Genomic DNA, 25,892 nt, shown 5'->3' with positions numbered 1-25,892 from the left:
AGCATGTCATTCCTGGTTTAAAAACTAATTTCTCGCGTTTTTGCTGGATGATGCTGGGCACATATAGGCATGCCCTTGGACAAAATTTCACAACTGTACTGCAGAGTGTGGCTGCTGTCAGTCAGTGAAACACACAGACATGCACACACACGCACGAACGCACACAGATACACACGCTCAACACACACCTAGTATCTAGACTGAGTTTTCGCACTCGGTGATTGGACTTGATATGTTCGTCATGGTCAACGCACAGCATCCCAAGCGCTTAGAGACTCAACATACTGCATAAGGCTGCGCAACAGCACCTGTAACGTTCAAGTCGACCCAGAAGCGTTACATTTGAAATAATAAAACCACATCTTGTGTTGTCGGCTTGTAAATCAATTGCACGGTATCATGCAGCAGATAGTTTCATAGTTACGGGAAAAAAGATTAGATTAAATATAGGGATATTAAGTGGGTGAGATAGAATTGTTGCGTCTTGTTTTGTCACTTCAAATCACGTGGCACGCGTCTTGCAAATGGAGTCATTAAGTGTAATACTTTTAAAACACAAATTTAATCAGATTTATTTGCAAAAGAAGGCAGGCGGCGTGGTTTTCGGTGCTAGTTTTTACTTCACAATAGAAGATGAATTTTTCAAAAAGCCGGCAGTGAAGTGTTCTGAGAGGTGAGGCAGCAGGCGAGCAAATAGACGTTAAAATTCACAAATTGAAGCAAATGCTGCATGTCACACTCCGACTACATGCCCGGGCCAAAGCGCTGCTGGTATTACATGCTGTAATCTGGCATTCACACCTTTTTTTCCCCCTCCGTTCACTGATGGTGCATTTCTGCCCTGATAAAGGCGGTGTGCTGCGATGCATTTAACATCAATCAAATCCAGCGCACGGAGCGCGTATAGTCTTCGTCTATCAGTTGGAAAGTGCTCTCGCCTCGGGTGTGGGATATGTGCTTCTCGGCTCTATTATCCCGTAAAAATCTGATCTTTTTTCGCAGGAGATGCATTAGTGCACTGGATATGCTATTTATTCCCCATTCTCACACAGCCTAAAGTTGGGACTTGAGACTTTCAGCACCACTTTTCCCGTGGACAGCACTCGCAATGATCTTTTTCTTCGACGCAGCCTCGAAATGCCCGTAGATCCCTGTTGGATACTGTTCAATAACAATGTTTAGATGTTTTTTTCCATTTTATACCCGGAGTTCCTCGGGGAATCACACATATTGATACACCCAACAAGATAGCCTTGGATATGGGTCACTTCTTATGAAAGGATTCTTCGTGGACAGGAGAAAGGGGTAAGTACAGCCACCCAAGCTGCAAAAATGGGTCATCTACAGCAATCAAATGTTTGGAAAACGTCGTGACTTAAATGCACTTAGGTGTTAAGGCAGCGTTTTGTAAACAGACTGGCAACTAGGAGCCATGATACAAATCTGGGGATGCCCGCAAAACATTTTTCATGCATGTTTCAGCGCTGTTTAATATTTAATATGATAAGTGATTTACAATGTTGTGACAGTTTTGTAAAGTATATGTGTCACTGCCTGTTAAAAAGCAGTGAAACGCCCTGGATTGGAAGTGCATCGATTGTTTTCTCCGCGTTAAGGCGCAGCGTTTTGTGTGGAGCTCTGTAGCCTCGCTGCGCTGCAGAGGCGCCCCAAGTCTCACAAAATATGATAAAAGAATGACTCAATATCGCAACTGCGGGAGCTGCGGGGTTTTAATATAATTATAGTCACAGCTCTGAAAGCACAGATTAGACCAAACCACGGATAAAGCTTTTTTCTTCTTCTTCTTCTTCAACACGAACCAATCCAGTTGGACACTCAAAAGCAACAACAGGATGCAAACAGCCGCTTCATTGTCATCATCATCATCATCATCATCACCATTATCATCATCCTCCAGCATCCACCACATTTATCTCATCCCCACCTCTCCCTTCGTGTCTCACTCTCAACCCCCTGAAACAAGTTGAGTCACGCAAGGGGGGGCACCCCGGTGTTTTTGTGAGTGTGTTGAGTCTGGAGGGGGGAGACGGTGTGTGAACCAAACCATCGATTGTCAGTCAACAGTGTGTTGTGTTCCTGGCAGTGGAAGCGAGATTGGAGACATTGATAGAAGCGCTGATGTGAGACTGCTACCGTGCACCCCCAGAGCAAACTTTAATAGGTTACTTCGGCATTAATGAGTGTTACTTCAAGGCCATAGTTTATGTTGACAGAGGTGTATATTATACTTAATTTGCATGTACAATGTTTGCTGGTATAAATTAAAAGACTGGAGCTAGTGGACAAGGTTCATAAGAGAAGCAAATACACCTGACATACACAAAGGACGCATGTTTTTAAATACCTGCTTCCATTTTGGGCTTTTCCCTCTGGCCTTTTTGCCGGGCCAGAGATTAGCTTTGTGCTATCTTACTCTCATAGCTTCACTTCATGGTGGTGGGAAGGAAGGGGTGGGAGGAGGCGCTGCTATGATTGCAACCAAATATGCCATTGTCTGCATTCCCTCTGAACTTAAAGCCAAGAGGGAAAATGTTCTTCATATCAGTGGGTAATTATCTAAAGAATGTGACTCAGCAAAAAGACAGAATTTAATTCAATCTCTTCCAGCCTGTGAGCTCCCATGAGACAGATTTTATGTCTTCTGTTGGCTTTATTCTTGTTGGCATGTTCTTCACAACTGCGGTGACTGATAGCCTACCTGGATCTAGCAACAAAGCATGCTTAAGAAACCTCCCCCAGAGAGAGATTGGGAGGAATACTCTGTGTAGCTGGCAGGGAGGTGCAGGGCTTATTCAAACAGCCTTAGATTTACTTTTCCAAGCTTTGCCTGGCTTATCTTGTCCTCTGAGTTAGTTTAGCAAGTGCAGACTCAGCAAAAGACCTCTGGTTTGCCTGCTGCTAAGTTCTCTTTAATATGTCATGGGCTGGAATGTAAGCAGCTATGAGGAGATACTGCAGCATTGCCTCATTCTCTGCTTAATAGTACACGAGCATGCTGTAGATTAGCTTGCAAACAGAGTATACAAATGTTCCTATACATTCCATTCTGCTGGCAAAGTGGTCAGACAATGAACACATTACATTCACTTGATGGAAACCCAATGACCAAAGTGACTGAAGTCCTTCCAGAGCGGATAGAGATGGTGAGGGAAGGCTTGGTTCTGTTGTCCAGCCTGCAGAGAAACTCTCCAGCATCCACAGCCTTTTACTGTAGCTGTTGCATGGATCCAAGAGCAGGACTGCAATAAACAAACATGTGCACTGTTTCCCAAAACACACCCGTGGTTAAATTCCCAATAGACCACTGTTGTTCCCTTTTACAAAGGCTTGTGCTGGAAATGGGGGTGGGAGGTGTAGAGCGTATGGTGCCCAGGTTCCAGCTTCATTCTACTCCCGGCAGATGCCATCTGCTCACTGGGGATGTTTTCCAAACAATTCCATAGTAAAGACAGGGGAAATGAGAAACATGCTCACACTACAAACACAGCAGGCTCCGTTGTTTCTTCTTCTATGAAATAAATAACAGGTTTCTTAATCTGAAGGAAAAAAAATGTGTAAACACAGTGATAAATGCATGGCTACAAAAAAACTTGCACTTCTTTATGGCCTCTTGTTATATTTACATAATGTAGGAATAAACACATATATGCAGATTACCTCTCTATGGGCTTAGAAACCTTCTCTTATTTGTCACGTTTTTAGGACACTCCCTCCAACTAGTGAACTAGATTTTACACTCTGAAGACTCTGTATTTTATATATTTATAGTTTTATAAATGTTCAAATAGTTCATTATGAACAGAGAAACACAAAGAGTTGATGAAAGCCATTTATTCTGTACTATAATGGACCATTGACACTCAGTGAGAAGATTTTCTATTCTTAGGTTGATGGATGGAAATTAAATGTTTGTCCTTGTAACAGGATATCACACATAAACAGACACCATTTTCTCTTGAGGGTGCATTATTTCAATTGTATGCATTAGCTTGTAAGTTTAGAACAAAGCAACAGGTAGAAATTAGACCCTTAAATAGCATTTTAATGGCGGCAATACATCTTTTGAAGCAATTTGCAACCAAACACCGACTTCCATTGACTAGTGTGAATTTCGTACATAACATGGATTCGACCCTTATTGCATTCCTGACATATCATTAATTCTAAAATAGCTTAGAAAAAACAATTGGATTCCAAATTATTAACAATGGGGGAAGAAACAACAACAGAAAGATGCACAAGAATGATGTTGTGTATTTCCTGAGTCATCATACACACAGATTCTTCCTGGGGCAGCACTGTGTGAAATGGAGTGTGAAATGAGTGCACTTAACATCCCTGCAGTGGATTATGCACATTATCTTACACCAGGGTTCGAGAGCATCTCGCCTCCTGCCTGCGAATCTGTCATCGAGTTACATTCACCTTTCCCCAAGTCCATTTAATGTTCCCCACATGCCTGAGTCCATTTGTTCAATCAATCCACGCCTGGAGTTCCAGACCAGAGTGAAATATGTTCAAATAATGCTTACGGTTTAACTTATTTGGACCAGTGGATCATGTCTGATCTACTGTTTATTGCCACAAACTATTTAAACTGACAAACTGTCTAAACTTTCCTCTGCTCATTATTTCGCCCTGTGTTGCAAATTGTACACTAATCTAGGGATGGTTATATATAGTGCGCCTGTCATAAATAAGGAAGCTGCAGTGTTTTGATAGAGCCTATGGATAAGGAATAAACAGCTTCACTGAAGTAAAACTTTGTCACTTAAAACAGCAGCTACTCCAAATGTACCATGCATTTTTAGAAGCATTTTGTTATTTTGTGGGGTATTTATTCTTGTATGCATTTGAAACTTAGGAGATGTGGCAATACACCCAGACTCCTGCAATGCAGCTACATTGAAAAGTTGGAGCATATTTTTTACCTTTTTAAACACTTTTGGCAATTTTCATAGGAAAACCATGTGAGATTTTGTGTCTGCCAAAAAAAGGAGCAACTCTTTAGTTCAACAATCGCTCAGGGACCAGTGGGTCTACATCACAGAACGGGAAAAGGTATCATTCTTTCCCTTTCATTTTTTGCTTTTTCTAACATAAGCGGCCTCAACAGACCAAAATGCAGACGGAGGAAATACTGCATTTTGAGTAAAAGGGACAGCCAACATCACAGCTACAACCTCATGTTCGCAAACTAGTTGTATTCATGTGCTCATGGGTCTATATTAGCCGGAAATGACTGTAACGTGGTCACTTTTCTTCTAGGGGGGTTGTGAAGTGGCACACTGGGAAGTCAAAACTGAGGGGAAACAAGAACAGAACAAGTGTCGCTCAAGCACATGAGGCAGGTGGATGGAAAATAGAGATATCTTCCTTTTGTTTAATTAATCCACATTTCCCCTCCAAACTTCCACTGTGTTAATATCATAGAAAAATGCTAAGTATTTGCAGCCCAATATGAAGGGGCTTTTAAATGCACACTGACACTATTTCACAAATATGGAAATTCACAAATATCGAGTGATTGTACAAATACCAGAATCATGATGACACCTACTGAAAACATGACTAAATGTTACCATAATATTTCAGTTCTAATCTGCATAAGGTAGTGATTTCAGGTTTTTCTTTGTATGCATATATGTGCACCTCTCTGTGTTCCAACTTTAATTGACCTTTAAATCAGACAAAACAGAGAGGGAATTTCAAGTCGATAAAGCCAGAACTTGAGGAAACAAATCAAGAGTGATCTTTTCAACAATCAGACACGACTGAACAAAAATCACAGATGAGATATGACACCCCTGCCTCCCACAGCCCTCCCTTCATCCCACCCATAGCCTCCCCTCATACCAACCTCCAAATTCACCATCCCTGCATGTCTGCCTCCCAACTGTGCATAAATAAAGCTCATTAACATATAGACATGAACACTTTCAGGGAACTATATATTAATGGGCAGCACATGAATACAATTCTTTTCTTGACATGAAATGATGGCTGTCATAAAAGAAAGCTTGTTTCACTCTTCTTCTCTTCCACCCTATGAATGACAGTTACTCTGATGCCAGAGATGAGAGCCTGAGCTGAGAATGAGCTCTATGACAGCACTGGTGTTATCTGTAACTGTTCCCTCCTATATTTTCACAAACTACTTCCTGGGATTTCGTTTCTTATTCATGGATGGTTGTGTAATGTGTGCCAATTTCAGTGCTTCTACTGTGTTCCACCTGCATAATGAAATAATAAGACGCTGCTGTCATAAACCAGCTATTCAAAATCCATAGTTAGGCATATCGCTTCTCTTATCTCTCCTCTTCACCTCCTTTACAATACAGCACAACCAAGGGGCTTTAAGTGATGTAAAATTACCATAGATAGATAGATAGACTCTCTGAGCTGTTATTTGACTTGAGCTCAAGCATGGCCTGAGTAAAATTTAACAACACAGCAAAGCTTCTGTGGATATTCTTTCCACCTCTGAATGTGGGTGAGGCAACACAGGCAAGAGTCCACAGTCATCACGCTGCACTGCACTCCATATATCCCATTTGTGCTCACTTTCCCTTGAAACCTCCACTTCAATGATCATCTTCCGGTTCCATTTTTTCTCCAGTCTTTGCCCCAAAAATTTAATACAGTAATTTATTTTATCATTTAAATGTGTGTTGTTTTTTTTTGTTTTTTTTGTAGGGCTGAATTTTAGTGTTTCCTGTCATGAACACCAGACTGAAAAGCAGCTCTGTGGGGTTTGTTCTCCCTCAAACTACACCCAACAGTGAAAGTACACTACAGCAGTTTGATGAGTTTGACCACTGGAGATCTGACAAGACAAGGTTTTCAGATGCTGTTGAGTTGCCCCATCAACCCCACAATACCTTGTTTTCTGCCCACTTGGGGGCAGCACAACAAGGCATAAACCCACCCCCTTACAAAGAAGAGCATGTTAGCAAATGCCTTCTTTACACATTCAACAGACATGGACATATCAACTCAACCCAAGCCTTCCTTGTACAGACACTGATATATATATATATATATATATATATATATATATATGTATATATATATATATATATATATATATATATATATATATATATATATATATATATATATATATATATATATATATATATACTATGCGAGCACTTATGCACGAACCAGAAACTGGCCACCCACCAGAAATCAACTGTTCACTGCTGAGACCAGCAGCTTGCAAAGAGGATGCACTCACTGAAATGTAGCTGAACTCACAAACCGCATTACCTCAAATCCTAATATCTTCTATTTGTAGATAACAAATTGGTTTGCAACCAAGCAAATGAGGGACAAATGCTGCTGCTTAACCAGCCTAACAAACCATGTGTGATAAAAGTCTGAGCACTGAATGGTTTGATGAAAACACTGTGAATCATTGCCTCCTTAGTCACATGATGTCAACCCACTTAAAGGGATAGTTTGAAGTGGAATTATATGAGTTACTTATCCATACTCAGTGTATCACTTGGAGTAGATGGCAGCCAGCATGTGGCCAGTTTGGTTAAGGAGGCATAAGTACCGGCACCAGGGCTACCTAAAAAGGGCACCATAAAAAAATCTATATCAATTTAAGTATGCACTATATTTAGAATATTTTCACCTCTTTACCTTGCCATCGAGCCACTCTTTCCAACAAGGAACTGGAGCCATTATAGCCCTTTCTTCTAAGGCACCAGACTCTGTTCATAAAAACAGAAAGTTTACTTTGCAGGACACAGGTGTTACTGATCTACTTCTACGTGACTTTGGTGTTTTAACACGTTAATTCAGACCCAAACTAACTAATATCCAACACAAGCCATGTAATGACACAAACAAACAAACCAATAGAGGACACCAGAAAAGTTGAGGAAAAATGACTGTTTATAAAATTACTGTCAGTGAGTCTGGTGCCTTTGAAGAGAGCATAAATCATTACAGCAGCTTCAGTTCCTCATTGGAAAGGATGGCTGATGGCAAGATGAAACCCTGAAAATCTTCCACTCATGTCTGTTTCTCCAAACTGTGGGTGGGGCGACCACCATCTGCTGTAGGTAATACCCGGACTATTGATAACTGCCTCAAACAACCCCACTCCAAAGAAATGGGACCAGGTCTTTAAACATCTATGAACAACTGCGTCTCCTAGAAATGACATTGCACAGCAGTTCACAGCATTTATTACATCAAATACTGCTAATGACACCACTAATTTGTTTTATGTTGTCTTAGAAAATTATTTTCCCTGGCAATGCTTTCAAGTAAAGGAAATCATCCAACAACAACTCCTCCTCCAACTTAGGCAACAAAATACAGTGTTTGTCCTGATTTGTGGTGGGATGACATCTTGTCTGGACTTTCCAAAATGGTTACAAATCACTGCTGAAAATGAATCACAACATTTTATAATGTGGCAACACATCAGTCAAGAATTGGTTACGCTTAGATGCAAAACGATTGTGATTTGGGTTGAAATAACTATGGTCATGGTTACAGTAATTCACACATGATTAAGGTTAGGTAATGACTGTGGTCATGGTTTCAAAAACACAATGTTGTTGTTTAGAAATCGGATGTGAACTGTGGTCTTCTGTGTGAGTCTATGTTGTTTCTTGGGAGGACAAAATAAGTTACTGTGGTCATGGTCAGGGAGAAAGATCTTTGTTTCTGTGAAATATTAATCGAGTAAATACAGCCTCACCTCACCTTTTGTCTTTTCCTCACCTTCTCCAAGTACTGTGAAAGCTTACAACATTTAGTAATACTTTAACTGCTTGGAGCAGAGAGAGAAAACAAAAGTGAAGATTTTGCTGATCTGTTCAATATGAGTGTTTTGCAGCCTGGCAGACGCATTAATTAGCAACATTGCTTCACTATATTAATGGAAAACATAGTGCAGAGACAAGTATACAGTCGTTTTGTAGGAGACAGAAAAACAACAGGACACGACATTTTGAACTAACACAAGGGATAGCATCTTCCAGCTTCATCATTAAAACATCAAGTGAGAGGATATATTTTGGAAGAGTACTGCTCATCCCCCAAGCAAACTCTCAGAGAACTATATAACAAGGATCATTAAAGCTCCACTGGCAGTTCATGGTGGTCCAACACTTTACTAAAAACATTTTCCCTTCTCATTTTTCTTTCATTTGTCACCTAAATGTATTTCACAGTACACCAACAGATTAGCAGTTTGTTGCAAATCCATATGGTTTAAATGCTTCTCTTGTACTCTAAAACGTTGCCTTTGTTCCAGTTATTGCAGTCACAGGCACAACAGGATCCATTCTAGTGAGAATAACGCCCCCAAGCATTGGTGTTGTAGGGACCCAGTGCACACACAGATGCCAGGGCGCTATAAATGCCTCCTCAAATGTTTTTTTTTCTATATCATGGGAACAAGTCTGAATTATATATTCCACTTTTGAACCCTACTTGAAAGTGCTCATTCAACACACTTAAGGTGTCATCCTTGTTGAGTGGATTTTGGTTCATGTAGTTATTGTAGTTTATAATGAAACCTTGCAGATGCAACACTTTTAGCTGCTCTGTTGCTTCATTCCCCAATTGGGATGGCATGAAAAAAAGAAACTATCTGCAGTTTTTGATGGCAGCGGAAGCAAGTTGTAGATTGTTTTCTATAGTGACTCCTTCTGCAGCAAACAAGATTTCTACGCAGCCATCACTTGTCAGCACAGGTGTTGATAAAGTGGCAACAATTATTGGCTCAGACATCAGCATTACAGATGGATGCTGGGGCCGTTACCTGGGGACAGCTCCGGTTCTCACAGTCACACTCTGCTGGCTGGGAGGAAGGCGTTTGATTCAAAAAATGGCTCTGCTCAGAAATAGATTGCTAGGCTTGCTGTGATGAGATTAGTGTGTTGCAGGTTCTGGAGAATTGACAGAACATGAAGGGTGCTCTATGGCTGCTATATTGCTGGTGTGCCCTAGAATTAGCGTCTCTGGGCGCCAAAGCGAAGGCTGAATCCTCTGATGTCCTATGGTGATTCATTTAACTTTGCAATGGTTGATTAAACTGTCTCTACTTTCTCTTCAACAAAGCATGACAGGATGACAATTTGACAGTGAAATCTGTTTTATTTTAAATCTGTATAGCACCGTTTACATCTATCGACGGCACCAGTTTATTAAAGTGAAACTTGCAATCGCTGGAGCAGATGTACATAAGTGCACACAAAGGCAAACTGGCATAACTCAGCTTATGTGATAATCTTACTCAACTGCAAGTCCAACCCTGCAATTTAGGTTTGAAATTGTGGTTTGCAATTGAAAGCCTGTGTGTTATTTTTAAAAGAAGGCAATTTTTTTAAAGTTGATTTTGAATGTATAGAAGACAGAATTCAACAAGGATGGAAGGTCGAAGTCAATTAAAAGGCAAAGAGGGATTTGCACTAAATCGAGGTGTGTGTCGTGTTTTTTACATCATAGGAAAAAGAAAGTAGCTTGATCAGACTTATCAGCAGTCACATGTGAATATCCACTGAATCCCTGCTTCTGCTTTAATCCTCAAGATGCGGGGATCATTAGCAGGGGCTTGCTAAAAGAAAATCTAAATATCTACTCTGACTGACTGTTGCACATGCACACATAAAAGGCAGAATATGATTTAGGTTCTGTGAATATCTGTCTCAACCACATCCACCTACACTTTGCACGCAGAGCACAAAAGCATGTACGTGTTGTTGAGAGGTGCGCACACTGACACGAATACACAGCGACAGACGCAGGACATGATACATGTTTAGGCCTGATAGACACTTATTACAGCACGCTCCATGTGACGTATTACATGTATCTACAAGCATGCAAATCATAAATGCACGCACATCTAAGGGGGTGGATGTAAAAATGAGTGAGTCCATGAGCTGTATGAGAGCTCTTCTGAGATCCCTCTAGCCCACCGTGGGTGTTTTGTCTTTCCCGCAAGGGATGCTCGTTGTTTTGCGGAGGCAGGTTCAGCTCTAGGATTAATGAAAAGCTCCATCTTTGTCATGAAAAGAGCATTTTCACAATCTATTTAACATCATGCATACCAAAGGCTCACATTAGGCACTGTTGACTTATGCTCGCCTACAGCAGTGTTTTGCGATGCATTCATTGCCACTGCTGTGATCTTCTGTGGGTAGCTGCCCCCCTCCAGCCATGCCCATTCAGTCTCTTGCATTTCTCATGTTCACTGTCAGGAAAGTCATTCTTCAGCGCTGAGATGAAATATGGCACACAACTGGAAGTCTGAGGGAGTTATTTAAGAAATGAGAGTAATAAAGCTTCCCAGGACTTTTGTGATCTTTTTGGATAATGTCTTTTTTTTTCATCTCACGACTGATGATTGTCCACTGAAACAGAGGATCCACAGTATGGTGTTAGCCAATTTAGCCAAACCTTTATAGGTCAAACACAGCACTCTGTGGGCTTGCTGAGAGTGGTACCAGGTCAAAGGATTGTAATGCAGGATGTTTCTATCTCAGTGGCTCGGTTGACCCGACAGAGACTAAAGTGGTGTAATAGGCTGCAGTGGAAAAGCTCACAGAAGTGCATTCCATGAGTGCTGGATGTTATTTCAGTGATTGCTGCTGGTGAATTATTTAGCACAAATGGTTGTAATTACACAGTGACTACAGTGAGGGCGATTAGGTTGTGGTGTGTCTAGATCATCACAGGGAGGACTATGTGATGAACTTAAAGGTATTCCAGGAACTCCTGCTCTCCTCTTCCCCACCAGCCTCCCTCACTTTAGCTCTGTCAGCAATTTTCCTCCTGTGAATGGCTGCCGTCAGGCCGGCCTTTTAAAAGGCTGTTAAAGGTCCTTGTAAGACACAGCCTCTATCCATCTGTTGCCACCCACACCCTCCACGCAGCCCGCCTTCAAAGCCCTCCAAGCAATCACAGGATGCCAGTTAGCATTAGGGTAACCCCTTCCTGTACGCCTGCGATCTGGGCTCAGGCAAGCAGGCGAACTGGGGCAAGGCGAAGGCGCTCATTCACAGCAGCCAAGGGGAAGAGACCGGTCATCTCTGCCACACTGACCTTTCAGGGATTTTCAAGGATCATGATGTGATTGCGTGGGCTATGAATGATGGCGAATGTAATGCTCTGATTCATCTGTTGGTGTAAACACAGAATGACTAGCACAGCAGAATGAGAGTCAGCTAAGGGCTCAAAAACAAGACACAAATGTCATCCAATTCACTTTTTTACGGGGAAGACAACTGGAGGGCCCATTATGTGGCCCTGCTCTCCAGTCCTGTCCAGGTTGGTTTGTCTGTCAAGGTAAAATGGCAGGACTGCAAATTCTGCTTGACAGCACAAGCTCCCCTTAGGGAGACTAAGTGGCGTCAACCTGTCGTAGTCACACACTGTTGCTGACAAGGTGATGATGAACACCTTTCATTAAAAGGCAGAAGCTCGACTTTTCCTCAGAGGGAGCATGTTCTGGTCTTAATGTCAAAGGGAAAGAACCAGGGCTGGAAGAGCAAGCCTTGGGGCCCAAAATCTATTGGATTTTATATAGCTAGAACCCCTGTATGTCACCATGGTGCATACTCTTTTATTCATAGAACCTGCTACAGAGGCATTGGAAAAGGTTCCTGCATGAATTGGAGTGCTCCCATAAAAACTAGTTGAGTCTTGTCACAAGCTGTTGACACTACAGATGCTGCAATAAACATACAATTTGCAGATTCATATTGCTGAAAGGGTCCAAGTGGCAAAGGCATGTCACTATCCTGATAATTAGAGTTCAGTTTTTAAACACCATGGCTTGACAGTCATTAAATTGCACAACACAAAAGGCTACTGGTTTGTGATTGCTTTCAGGAGACAGCTGGAAAAAACACATTGCCGAGTCCAGTTTTCTCTGGTCAGAGAATTTGCTTGCTACTGATTGTAGGATAGGTTTTTTTGCTTTTTTTTTTCTTAAATTTTGATTTGTCACTTCTGTGGATACCAGGACTAGACATTAATGCAAATAAAGAGAGTTAATCAGTTGCTGGCTTGCAGCCCGATATAACAAATGTGTTATAAAATGAAAAGCTCCAAAAATGTAAAATATAGCCCCCATTAGATTTTGAATAAATATTGCATAATGTAACTGAAATATTGACTGCTTTTGCCCTCACACTGTCACACTGCTGAGGGTTTTTGACAGATGTTCAGTACCTATTAGGGAGTTAAGGAGTCACACTGTGTTACATAAAGACAAATTGCAACTTGAGTTTTGTACAATGGCTCATCACATGCAAAAATGATAAAGCAGCTGCTATAAATGTTCCATCACTAGTCCAAAATATACAAAGCAAACAATGACAATTATGATAATAGTAGTAATAGTACTACTTAGACTTCTTCTACTACAAATAACACCATAAATATAATTATGGTGTTCTGTACAATCAAAACGATTGAAAACTACATTTCTATTGATTATTCAGCTGAATAAAAAGGTAAGCTATAGAGCGTTGGATCCATTCAGGTCCACTAGATGACTGTGAATTATGACATTAAGAGCAATAAAAGTGCTTGGATCTCTGGGTAAACACTGGTGTCTGAAGTAGCTCCTGACTTCCAACGTGTGGCTTCACATGAGACACAGCTCCCACACCTACAATCCATCCACAAATCATTACTGGCCTAATGAGCAACATCAAACCCCTGCTTTACAACAAGTTACTACTATCTCCATGACAACAAGGATCTTAGGAGACGTGATCTGTCACTGGCACTTGGTTCTCCTTTGCTCGATGCAGGTTTTATAGGCTGAAACTTTATATCACCAATTCTGACACTTCAGACTGAATTTGCTCAGTTTCCGCTGTGCCTCTGATGGCTCATGTAAGTGCAGGATGATGATGATGCTGCACGTTATCCCCTTTTAACATTTGAGAATTGTATCTACACTTGCTATCTCAGTGACCACACAGTGGTTCAATTACATTGATTTTTCCCCCCTCTTCCTTTGCTGTCCTGCTGTGTATTTTATAAGCTTCGAAGGTCCACTGTGTAAGGGAAGGCAAGTGGAAGAAACAACCGGTGCACCTGATATCATTTTCTTACTAGATAATTTAAAAACACATAACAAAGGAGGATGAAAAGAATTTCAAATGACCATATTAACATATCAATGTTACTTTGTAACATCCTTAAAAATTCCAAATTTTAATGTTTTAAACTGAACCAAAGTTTCGTCTCCTGTAATTACAGAAAATTGTTCCCTTCCAGAATAAATAAAAAATGTGGTTGCCAAATAAAAGCAGGACATCTTTGTTTTCTTTTTCAAGGCACCATGCTATTCCTGGTTGACATGTAACTCTTTGTATTTCTCAAAACAAGGTTTCCCTTTTCCCAATGAAAAACTGTCCTTTTATTGTTAGTTGAGGGTCTAATACTTGGATGTTCTACTTTTATTTAATATGTTCATGTTAATATTTATATTGTGAAGACTGTGACAGTGATCAAACAGATGAAAAAGCTGAGGCGTTGACATTACTTATGTCACATTTATTCTCCTCTGCACAGTAACTTCATTTGACTTGCATGATACTGCAGCACTTTCAGGACCATAGATCACGTATACATGCCTCACGTAGAAAATCTTATTATAAAACGATTGAGACAGTAACATGAGGAAGGTGGGACTCTTCTCCTTTGTGCTGTTTATTATTGTAGATGATGCATAGCTGCAGTAGCAGTGTGTCTTCAAGTCTTACTGGCATTCACAGAGACCTTTTAAGATGTGGTATAGTCTTAATGGGAAGCTTGACTACTTTATGCTTAAGTGGTGTTCTCTTAGGATATGCAGAGTATTATGGTGATACACAGTATTATATGTTTATGGAGAATAAGAGAGAGAATCTTATAAACATAGTCATGCTCGTTTTAGTTGAACTACTAGGATTTGTCACTGTTGTATTTCCATATATAAATCTATTATGGGAATAATGGTTGGATATATGTTCTACTTCTTTAAAAAGAATTAAGTTCATAAAATCATAATTTTGGGATAAATTGTTTAGAAATAAGGCGCAAAAATTAATGTTCCCCAGAGGTAAAGAATCCTGCTGACTTTGGTGCTTCATTGACTGTCAAAATTGACACTAACAGGTCAAATGTTTTCACCTGTACAAGGAAATTTCCATACGTGGAATAAAGGCATTGGCATTAAATTGAACACAGATATGCAGACATCCATTGACAGTGTAAATATATTGGTGATGTCTTTACATCACCTAGTGCGACTATAAGGTCAGGCTTTTGACTTACCTAATACTAAATACAGCTGTATTTTGTGATAATTAGCAAATGTTAGCATGCTAACATACTTAACTATGATTTTAAACGTAGTAAAATATAGCATACCTGATAAACAGCATGCTACCATTTAATGTATATGTATTACTAATGCATCTAAGTACAGCTTTGTAGAGCTGCTAGGCCCTCAGTCATGCTTTATCAATATTGCATTGTAGCCTATGCATTATTCTATTCATCAAATATTATTTTTCTAGTAACAGTGTCACAAGGGAGCTGAACTTTCTTCTACCGTGATACAGTGAAAACAGGAGAACTGCATGTACTATATTCTGCTACCTTTCTGCAAGAAGCCCTGCATAACCTGGTTTACCCTACAGAGGCCTGAAGTTATAGCCTGTACACATTAGAAAGTCAAGGCAGTCACTCAAAATAAAGTTGCAAAAACCTGAAAGTTTCCTCTTTTGTTTCAAACATTGCAGCGATTTCAGAAACTTTTACTTACAGGTGTGTTGTTCTGGGTATAAAGTCATTGTCTTGCAGTCCTCAGTCTGACTGTGTTTGCATGTATTTAAAAATCAGCATCAATAATTTGCACTTTTATTTTGTGGATAAAGGCCATTTCAAGTTTTTACAGATCACAGTACACCTGTTCATGAATTAATGTATATCTCATCAGGCACACTTTTTTACATAGAAAGCACATTTTCATATTCACAAGCATCATTGTCTTCAGAGAGCCTTTATTGTCATTGTATGCCACAAACACACAACAAAACAAGAAAAGCACTCAGAGAGCACAGTACTCCGCGAAGGCTGCTCATTGTTCTGTCTTCTTCTGTCTGTTTCCTTGTTTAGTTATTACCTCAGATACAGAAAAATAGAGCCATCTTTAAAATGAAAATCTTGGTTAGACATAATGGGCTATGAATGCAGAAAGAAACATAATCATGAATTGGTTTCTAAGGTTGTGTCAGTTAATTAGCACCTGATTAAGTGTTGAGTGGAGATGTCCGCATCCTACTGCTGGATGAGGCATCTAAGGAATGTTCATTAGCCTAAACGGCTTTATTTCATTATCTAAATTGTTAGAAACCCTCCACAGGCTGCATAATGTAAAGCAGGACAATGCCACAAATTATTAAAATTCCATAACAGTGTAATAAAAGCGGTAATTGTAATAATAATAAAAATAATGGAAAATTTATATTAGTTGATTCAGTTGTGCATGGCAACAAGAACATAATCTTAATCAACAGCAGTGTCAGGTTGTGTCTTTTCAGAGATGATCTTTGTTCAGGAAATGCCTTGTTATAGTTGCAGCTGTGAGATTTAAAAAAAAATCTCATTAGTAGTCAAGCTTCATGCTCTATAAAATTGTCAGTGACATCCTTCTCTCCTGCCCCTGAAGACTTGTTACAGTGTTCAGGGCAACTTGTGAAGGCATGGCAGTGTAAACTGATGCTTGAATTGTGACATGAATGCAGATAGAGAGGCAGTATTATTTTCTAGAAGAGACATCTTTCTCCTCTAACAATGTCCCCTTCTTTTTCATTCAGATAATCTTATTTGAGATTGCATTGTTGTGCTGTCTTCCAAAGTGTCACATAGCAATTATGCATTTGTAAAGACCCGCGAAAGACTGTGCTGTTCAGACAACTGCACATTATTGTCACTTGTAGGCTGACAATTGGGAATTTCTGATATTTGGATTTTCTTTGCCCTCTTTGACTCATTTCCAAAAAGAAGCGATGCAATTTATTACTTTTCCTTTTACTGTTCTGTTTGTCGAGATGGTCTCTAACACCAGTAAAAATAAAAAATAAATTAAAAAGAAAAAACATGTCTAAATTCAAATTTTTAGCAAAGGTTGAATTTTGAAGACGTAGTTACAATTTGGAACACAAGATGATCCACCAGCTATTCATCATCCATTCTGACAAAAGTCAAACTGATATTGTACTGTTTGACACAAACTGCAACTAAGATTTTGTTATATTTTATGTCCAACATCTGTATGACCACTGTTGTTTGGCAAAGCTTCTATCATCCCTATTCAAGAAAAAAAACATCAATTTTGGCATTCAGCTGTCCAAATAGAACAATTAATGTCATAGATCTACATCAGTGTAGATCTATCACCACAGGTCTATGTAGGCTTGTTCCTTTGCACTGCAACTGCCCTCACTTGTAAGATTTCTGCTGAGAGTCCCAACTCTCACAATCCATTTTTACCAAGCTGGAACAGAGCTCAAGTCTAGATGACTTCCTGTCACATTTTCTGAAGTCCTTCTTGGTCCTTATTGACAAGCCCTGTCAAAGCTTTCCCGTGTTTCACTGTAACAAAGACATTGGCTGTGATTTAGACACTGTTTCCAGCTAGCATTTTGCTGCCTGTGTGGCAAGCTAAAGCTGGTGAACAGAGGGCTACGCCGCCAACGCACTGGCCATCCATTAAATGGTGAATGCCCATCTCCAGCTGAATCTGTGGAAGAAGTCCCAGACACAGCCAAATCTGCTGCAGGTCTCAAAGAACCCATGGGCTATAGACCGCTAGCTTGTACTCTTGTGAAATTTGAAGAGTTGGACACATAGGAGCTGTGTTCTTGACAAAAAAAATATAAAAATTGAAATCCACACTCATTTGCTTGAACCATGCCAGAGAAGTGCCTGAAAGGTGCATTCATAGGTTAAAGAACAGGTGTTCATGCACATGTGCCAACTGTATAATTTAATCAATTATGCATAATAAGATTTCCTTTATGCATGATAACATGAAGTTCCTGCAGGTGCTGGATCGATACATGCTTAACATCAGCCATCCTGCACACAAAAACATCAACATTTTCTCTGTAGTCAGTTCATATAAAATGTGGTTTTGGATTTAGAAATTACAGGATTGCAAAGGGATGAAGCACTGGTCACTAGACAGTCTGAAGCGGATGATGGTTGCATCATTGGGATTATGGTGAAGAATTCTGGTCTGACAGAACATGCGTAAAATCGATCAGAAGTAGATGTTAGGGCCGTTTACATGTACTGTGCGGGCACTAGCAGTGAATGTGCCAAAATAAGACTCCTTTTGTCTTTTTGTTTAGCTATAATCTTGTGGTGCATACCAAAAGACACATTATATAAATGTACAGTACCTGTAAACAAAAGGGGAGGCTGATCATCAAGGTTGACTGAGATGTCATTATTCTCTAGTTAACAGGATTTAAGGTTACCAGTGAAAATTTTAATTATTTTAAATTGTTTTAGCCTTAATTAGAAATAAATAATAGTGCCTTCATTGAACTGGAGACATTGCAGTTATATAACGTACAGTAGTCATCTGCTACTGAGGCTCTGCACAATTATTACTCTGCCACGGAACACGGCGGAGTAATGTGACGATCGGCATATGTTTGTCCTGTGTAAATCTGTCTGTGCGCAACATCACTCAAAAACGGATTAATGGATTTGGATGAAATTTTCAGGGAAGGATAGAAATGACACAAGGATTATCTGATGAGATTTTGGCACTGATGCAGCTTATAGTCTGGATGCACAGATTTGTTAAAGATTTCTGTATCATTGCGAAACAGCAGCTCAGCGTCACTGTAACTGTGACTACAAGTGAACACTACATCAGCTGCTTGCTGACGATCACATGATTGCAATTCTACTACAAATTGACCACTACAGACTTGTCAGGATTTATCTGTTGGAAGTGATACAAGGAACAATTGATTAAATTGTGAGGGGTGTTTCCCATCAATTCCTGCCGTCTGCTACATATTTAGGTCACACAATTTGGTATCCGTACTTAATGCACACATGCATATCACACGCCTGTGCTCAGTGCAAGGTCACTGTATTTGTGGGTACATCTATATTAAATGGCCCCATTCTATGTTGCCGTGATTTCTGATCATCAATAACTAATAAACAAATACTTCATTTCTAAAAAAAAGAAATGCTGCATTTCTGACAATGCAGTATGGGGGAATGAACAGCCTTGGTGGAGTACTGCACTCTCTGAGTGCTTTTCTTGTTCCTAATGTAAAAATATGTGTTGGACTTTGGTACAAAATCTCAGAATTTTTCTAAGCAACAATTAGTCAAGAATTTTGCTTTTAGTTGTTGCTTAACTTTCAGTTTTGCTCAAAAAATTGAGCAACTTTGATACACAGAAATGAGGTTTTATGGGTTAAATTAGCAAACTACAAGGATCTTTAATCTACTTTCAGCTGATACAGAGTAATGTGCATTCACACACAGTTATGTTTCTGGGTGCCTCAATTCTTAACATGTTCGTGAAAGGGCTTGATAAAAATAATCCAATCAAACAATTAAGCTGAACAAAAATATCAGTATAGCTTGCAAATAGTTGTATTTTCTGACTAAGACAAGAAGTTAAAAATCTTATTTTTATTGTTATAGTTAGAAAAAAACATGGCAAATCTGCACAGAAGGTTTCTTAGCTGTTAACTGATGACAGATTCTTGACCTTTGAGTTAATCCTCACCTTTGTTCAGTTTTGAACATAAACTAGAGTATAAAATGCAGGATTTTTGTATAAGAGCAAATTTAAGCTGTTATCATATTAATAAACCATTGTTTTATTTTATTTGATTAAAAAAAACAAAGTCTTTGACAATTCTTCATTGACTTTCACTGATTTCTGTGTGCACTCTCTCGATGCAACATGTGGTTACTGCCAGTCATGTCTATTAAAAAAGTAGCCCTGTAGAGCCAAAAGAAACTGGGGGCACATTTGAATTAAAACACACAGTTTTGACATTAAACTCATCCTTGGAACTATAAGCAGCCAGGACTTACAGTTAACCAAACAGTTAAACAAGTTAAGTTATACTAATGATACAGAATTTCATAATTGGTGATTGAATTTGACTTAATGCGAGCATCAACAGGTGGTTTGCTGACTTTGTTAGCTGAAGATTTACTCCCTCAAATGACTAAATATGATGGAGACGCTTAACCCAAAATATTAATGGGCTCCCCTCTATTAGAAGAACAGATGTGCAGTCAGTAGGAAATTATGTTCTGTTATTATTATGATAAATTATCTCTGTCAAACATGTTCAAGGACATAGTCTTCTTTAAATAGTTGATGAGTGAAACGTACAGCGCATCTGTCTTCTGGTTTGTTTGTTTAATTGACTGATGGCAGAACGTTGTGCCGTCTATTGCCTGGATTGTTCCTGGAGGTTCCATTGTTTGCAGTCCCAGCTTGAATAAATTAGTGGTCACTGTATGATCCTTCATAGTGTTTTGTCCTTGCTTTGCTTTAAATCTGCTCTGTATAAATGATATTAAATTTTAGTTAATGTATAGGGAAATACTGAATGAATGGAACACTATGTGTGCCAGGCATAGATGAGGATGTAACTAGCTGAATGGAGCAAGAGTGCACGTGTCAAGTGTTTGACAGGCCTGCATGCACTAATATTTTCTGATTTGCATGTCAGCTCTTGACATGATCTGATTTGTTGTGTTGTTTGAATACTAATTAGAGTTGAAAGACAAAAAAAGATGCAAGTTTATTGAATTTCCCTTCGGGGATTAATAAAGTTATTGTATTGTATTGTATTGTATTGTATTGTATTGGTCACAGTTTCGCAGATGCCAAACTGACATTTTCAAACTACTTTTTGTCCACAATTTAAAAAAATAATGAGCTCCATGTTGTAGAGGACAAAGAAAAATTGAGAGAAAAAATAATTTAAAGCAGTTTACTAAAATGATGAATAAATGAGTCGACTATATGTCACAGCTACAATTGAACTGCATTCTGATAAAGACATACTGCATAGCTTGCAAGTCTCCATTTTGTATGATATTTGAGTAGTTTTTTCTTTTTTTGAACATCAATCTAATCTATGCTGTTCCATGTAATAGCTTTGCTCTGAAGCTGCAGTGTATATATGATATTAAGTCTGGTTTATTGTATAGGGAATGTATGCAACACGATGTGTTCCAAGCATAGATTAGGACAGCAATGGAGCAATAGCACGCGTGTCAAGTGTTTGATAGCCTGCATGCACTGACATTTTCTGATTTGCATGTCAGCTCTTGAACATGATCTGATTTGTTGTGTTGTTTGAATACTAATTAGGGCTGAAATTGCTATTTTATCACAAATTAAGTGGCTAATTATTTTCATTTGATCTATGAGGTGTCAGAAAATCAAAAACAGATGCAGGTTCCTATTTGTCAGATGCCAAATTGACATTTTCAAACTGACTTCTGGACCAAATTCAGAAAACAATTAGCTAAATGATGCAGACAAGTAACAAAAATGGAAAAAAGAAGATTTTTGTGCAATTTGCAGAAATTATGAATTAGTAAATTGACTAGATGTCACAACTACTATTAAACCTTATTCTGATACAAGGCACAATACTGCATATCTTGTAAGTCTGGAATCTGTATGATATTTGAATTATTTTTCTTTTATTTGGACATTAATCTACTTTGTTATTCTGGTACCACATAACACTTCGTAAAACAGTTTTATGAAAGGAGTTAATTGGACGCCTCCTGGTTGTAGTGAAGGACTCGGGGATAGCCTCAGCAGGCAATTACATGAAAATTAATAGGCCAAGGTTGTGAATGTTGGACTAAAGTTGTTTTTTTAAAATTTTGGTTTTGCAATTTTCCCAACATTTCAGCATATTTTGTGCTGTGCTGCAGAAATGACAGCCTAGAAGCTGCCTTGTTGTTAACTTTGGGACTAGATGGGGCTGTTTGTTACGGGGCTGTTTGTTACCTCATCCCTGGTTGTCTCCCAGTATTTTTGCTGGTGTGCAAACCTTCCAAAATAAGTACGAAGTGCAGACATTTGAGTTTTCACATAATCAGGCAGTTCTGTATCTCCTCTCAGATACAGTAAAATAGAAAAAATCTTTAGTTCGGATGTGTTGGAGATTATGAAGTTGTACTCGGAAGGGAGACCATCAGATTCAGGATTTTCTCCCCGGAGTTCCTGGGCCTTATGCATTTTGTATTAGTCGCAGTAGATTAAAAGTGTTTGTGCAGTTTTTTCAAAGTGATGCAGGTGATGGCTCTGTCCTTAAATGACTTCTCTTTATCATGCATTTTCTCTCTCTCCAACAATTTATGTAAAGAGACTTGCTGGGATTCACATGCAATCATCAGACTGGAGGCCAGATGACCTCAACTGGAGCTGCAAGTCGCCTTCTGGGTGTTTGTGTGACTGTACATCACTTTGTTCCCATTATCATGAAAAATCTAACAATCTCAATCTATAATTCCAAAAGCACTCATTCTTTCTGTTATGCCCCAGTTTTCCATATGTTGCTGCTTCAAGTGATTCTGTTGGAAATAGGTCTGTCAGAAGCCCAGAGTTTGATAAGACATAATTCCTTAATCCTGACAGGCAGGCAGGTCTAGCTCGAGATACAGTAAATCAATCAATGTGTCTGAGAAGTAGCAGCCTTCTGTATTGACTGTGACCCCCTCCAACCACCCTTTACTCACAGACACTTTCTAGGACATGCTAGACAGTGATGGCTTGTGATAGAGTTCGTCTTCATATTCAGGCTCTGTAAGTACTAAGCTGTGATAGTTTGTATTATAAAATACAAGGTTAAAAAAAGAGCGTATTTGACCCTCAAGATGAAGTGTGCTAGGCATCATTACCAAGCAGCACTTAGAGTCAACAGGAGGCTGGAGATGGTTCACCTCATGCCATCTTTTTACTGGGCCATTAACCAGGCTCACACACTGAGTGACGGAGCAGCCTTCAGTGCCAGAGGCTTTGAGAGATCAAGAAGTTTGGATATATTTTAACCTGTAGATTCAAGATTCAAGCCTGCCCTCTGAATCATATTCAGTCCAGGGCCCAGAGGTGTTCGTGTGATGATGGGTAGGAACTGAAAGCTTTATAGGAAGGTAAACGTGCTAATGGTGCTGAATACCAAGTAGAGTTTGCACTTTTTTCCCCAAAAGGAAGAAAGCCTAAAGAACTGTATAGGAGGCTGTGAATAAAGGATGAGAGTCTGTAACGATGAAGGGTGGGAACTGAGGATTGTGAGGGTGTGTATTTCATTGTTATAGTGAGATGATAGTCATTGAATCAGTCAGTCAGTCAGCAAATGGGAAGTCAACAATTTTTAATATCCTCTTCTGACTCCCCAATGGTTTCCCTCTCATAGCATCTTCATCCTTTTTAAGCAACATGAGATTTCTTCCTCCGCTCTTCCAGCGCAGGAAAATCGAGGCCTGTTCTCACATTTCAGTCCATTCATCTCCTGCTAGATGCAGCTCAGTGATCCTAGCCCTCCATTAGCCTGCACCAAAAGCATCCAGTGCAAGCAAACAAAAAATTTAGGGACGGCCCATTTCTTCTGTTCTCAACCTTGTCTTCCAAATGACTTACAGTAGCTTCTAAACAACACATTACATTTGCCGTGTTTGGGAAAAAAAGCATAGCTCTGGTTTCGTGTTAATAAGCCTTGTTTGCGTGTCCTAAAATTTCTGTAGCTGGCACAGAAATGGAGTGGCTCTCTGGTGTGTTTGCCATAAAGTTGATATTTCCAGAGATAAATTACACCCCTGTTTCCTCAGGGTTCTCAGTGAAGGGAAATCAAACGGGCCATAGTGAGCTATTGCATAATATCATGTCTTAGCAAGATTTACCACATATCTCAGGGTTCTAAATAAATCATAGCTGTCAACTGCATTTTGCTGTTTCTGTAATTAATGCGCCCCCAGAGTTAAAATATTCCGGCTTCCAGCTCCCATCTCTCTCTTTAGCTAACAGTGACAAAACACATCCGATGACAAGAAAGAAAGAAATTGGGATCATTTCAATCATTTTCATTTCTGTAAAAGGCTTTTCCCAGTAGACCCCACCGGCAGTGATGTGCAGAATCCGTACATCATACTGGACGCGATCCCATCAGTTTTAATGAATACAGATGTTAATCTGTTTATTTCTTCTTTTTTGACAAGTGCATTACATGTAGCCCCTTTCTTTTCCTTAGAGGACTTATTTCTTCCTCCCACTCCTACTCAATTAGTTGATTAACTGCTTAGTCGAAACAATGTAAATTTTTATTTACCATTTTACAAAAAGTCCATAAATTATCCTGCTCCAGCCATCTTCATCTTCTCCGTATTGTTTACAAATGGGAATAACGGCATATAATTTCAAGCAATCTCTCTAGTTAAGCCCCATTTCGATGGGATTAACATTAGCAGCAGACATGGGAGGATAAAATATTCCCTGTGGATCTGGTAATTTAAAGCATAGTTCCAGGCTGGATTTTAAAATTTTTACATTACTGGATGTGATCTGTAATAGACATGGAGATTCAGCAAGATAAACTAAAACAAGCAAATAAACATGAATATATGATCATAAATCCCCTTAGAACGGCACTACAGACCCATCATATATTAACATTTTCTTCTGCAGCGATAGATGTCTGCACATCCACGGCTACATTTCGTATGATATTTGCAAACAGGAACTATCCATCCATCCATTATCTATACACCACTTGATCCTCATTAGGGTTGTGGGGGGCTGGAGTCTATCCCAGCTGACTTAAGGTGAAGGCAGGGGACACCCTGGACAGGTCACCAGTCTATCACAGGGCTACATATACAGACAAACAATCACAACAATCACACTCGCATTCTCACCTACGGACAATTTAGAGCTACCAATTAACCTCAGCATGTTTTTGGACTGTGGGAGGAAGCTGGAGAACCCGGAGGAAACCCACACATGCACAGGGAGAACATGCAAACTCCATGCAGAAAGATGCAAACCAGGCATCTTCTAGCTGCAAGGCGAAAGTGTTAACCACCAAGCCACTGTGCAGCCCCCAAAACAAGAACTAGTAAAACTGACTCTTGAAATGGCACTAGTTTTTAATATTAGCAAATATATTCTAAAAACTGAGCTCCAAAGAGAATAGCAGCTGCCTGTAGCTGCGATTACAACAGCTTAGTAATGTCCTTAAAATGTGCAGCATCTCTGACAGCTTTCATTTCTTTCCTTTGTTACTTTAGTTCCCAAATTGAACTATGCATTGGTTAAAACATCTTCAACTTCTCTATTTTCACACAGAATTTATGCTGATTAAAATGAAGGAGGAAGCCCAGAGTTTCATTTCAAAATACCAGGGTGTCACAGTGGATGGAATTTAAATTACAGTAGGACTAGAGAGCGTGCTGGAAAACATTAGGCATTTTTGGATGTAATTACAACTTGGTGAGGGGGTGAAAAATTATTCACATGTGCGCTTCATACTGATTTACTGACCAGAGGCAGGTAATATTAAAATCAACCCGCTTCCCCGTGAGAAATAATCCCGTCTGAATGGGGTTGAAGTATTGTCTTGGTTTTCATTGCGCTTCTCTCACCACCGTCACAGCTTGAAGTGGGTGTGAATGTTAGATTGCCAGTTGAAAATTACAGCAAATAGTCTATACCGACACCTTATCCAGTGTTGGAAAACTGTGACTGATGGGGTTTTCTAATTCTATCCAACATGCAGCACACACACAAACAAATACCAAAATAAAATTGCATC

General features: G+C 39.5%; 1 protein-coding gene across 1 annotated transcript in view; it reads left to right on the top strand.

Annotated features, from left to right (window-relative positions):
* Positions 1-763: 763 nt before the first annotated feature.
* LOC111569772 (metabotropic glutamate receptor 4-like) overlaps positions 764-25,892 on the top strand; it is a 254,424-nt gene continuing 229,295 nt past the window's right edge. Inside the window, exon 1 of the mRNA XM_023272120.3 lies at positions 764-1,305. The gene's annotated coding sequence lies outside the window, so the exon portion shown is untranslated. The remainder of the gene's footprint in view (positions 1,306-25,892) is intronic.

Source organism: Amphiprion ocellaris, chromosome 5, assembly GCF_022539595.1.
Source record: "Amphiprion ocellaris isolate individual 3 ecotype Okinawa chromosome 5, ASM2253959v1, whole genome shotgun sequence".
Lineage (NCBI taxonomy): Eukaryota > Metazoa > Chordata > Actinopteri > Pomacentridae > Amphiprion > Amphiprion ocellaris.
The sequence above is the reverse complement of the archived record's forward strand: the minus strand, read 5'-3'. Positions and strand labels throughout refer to the sequence as shown.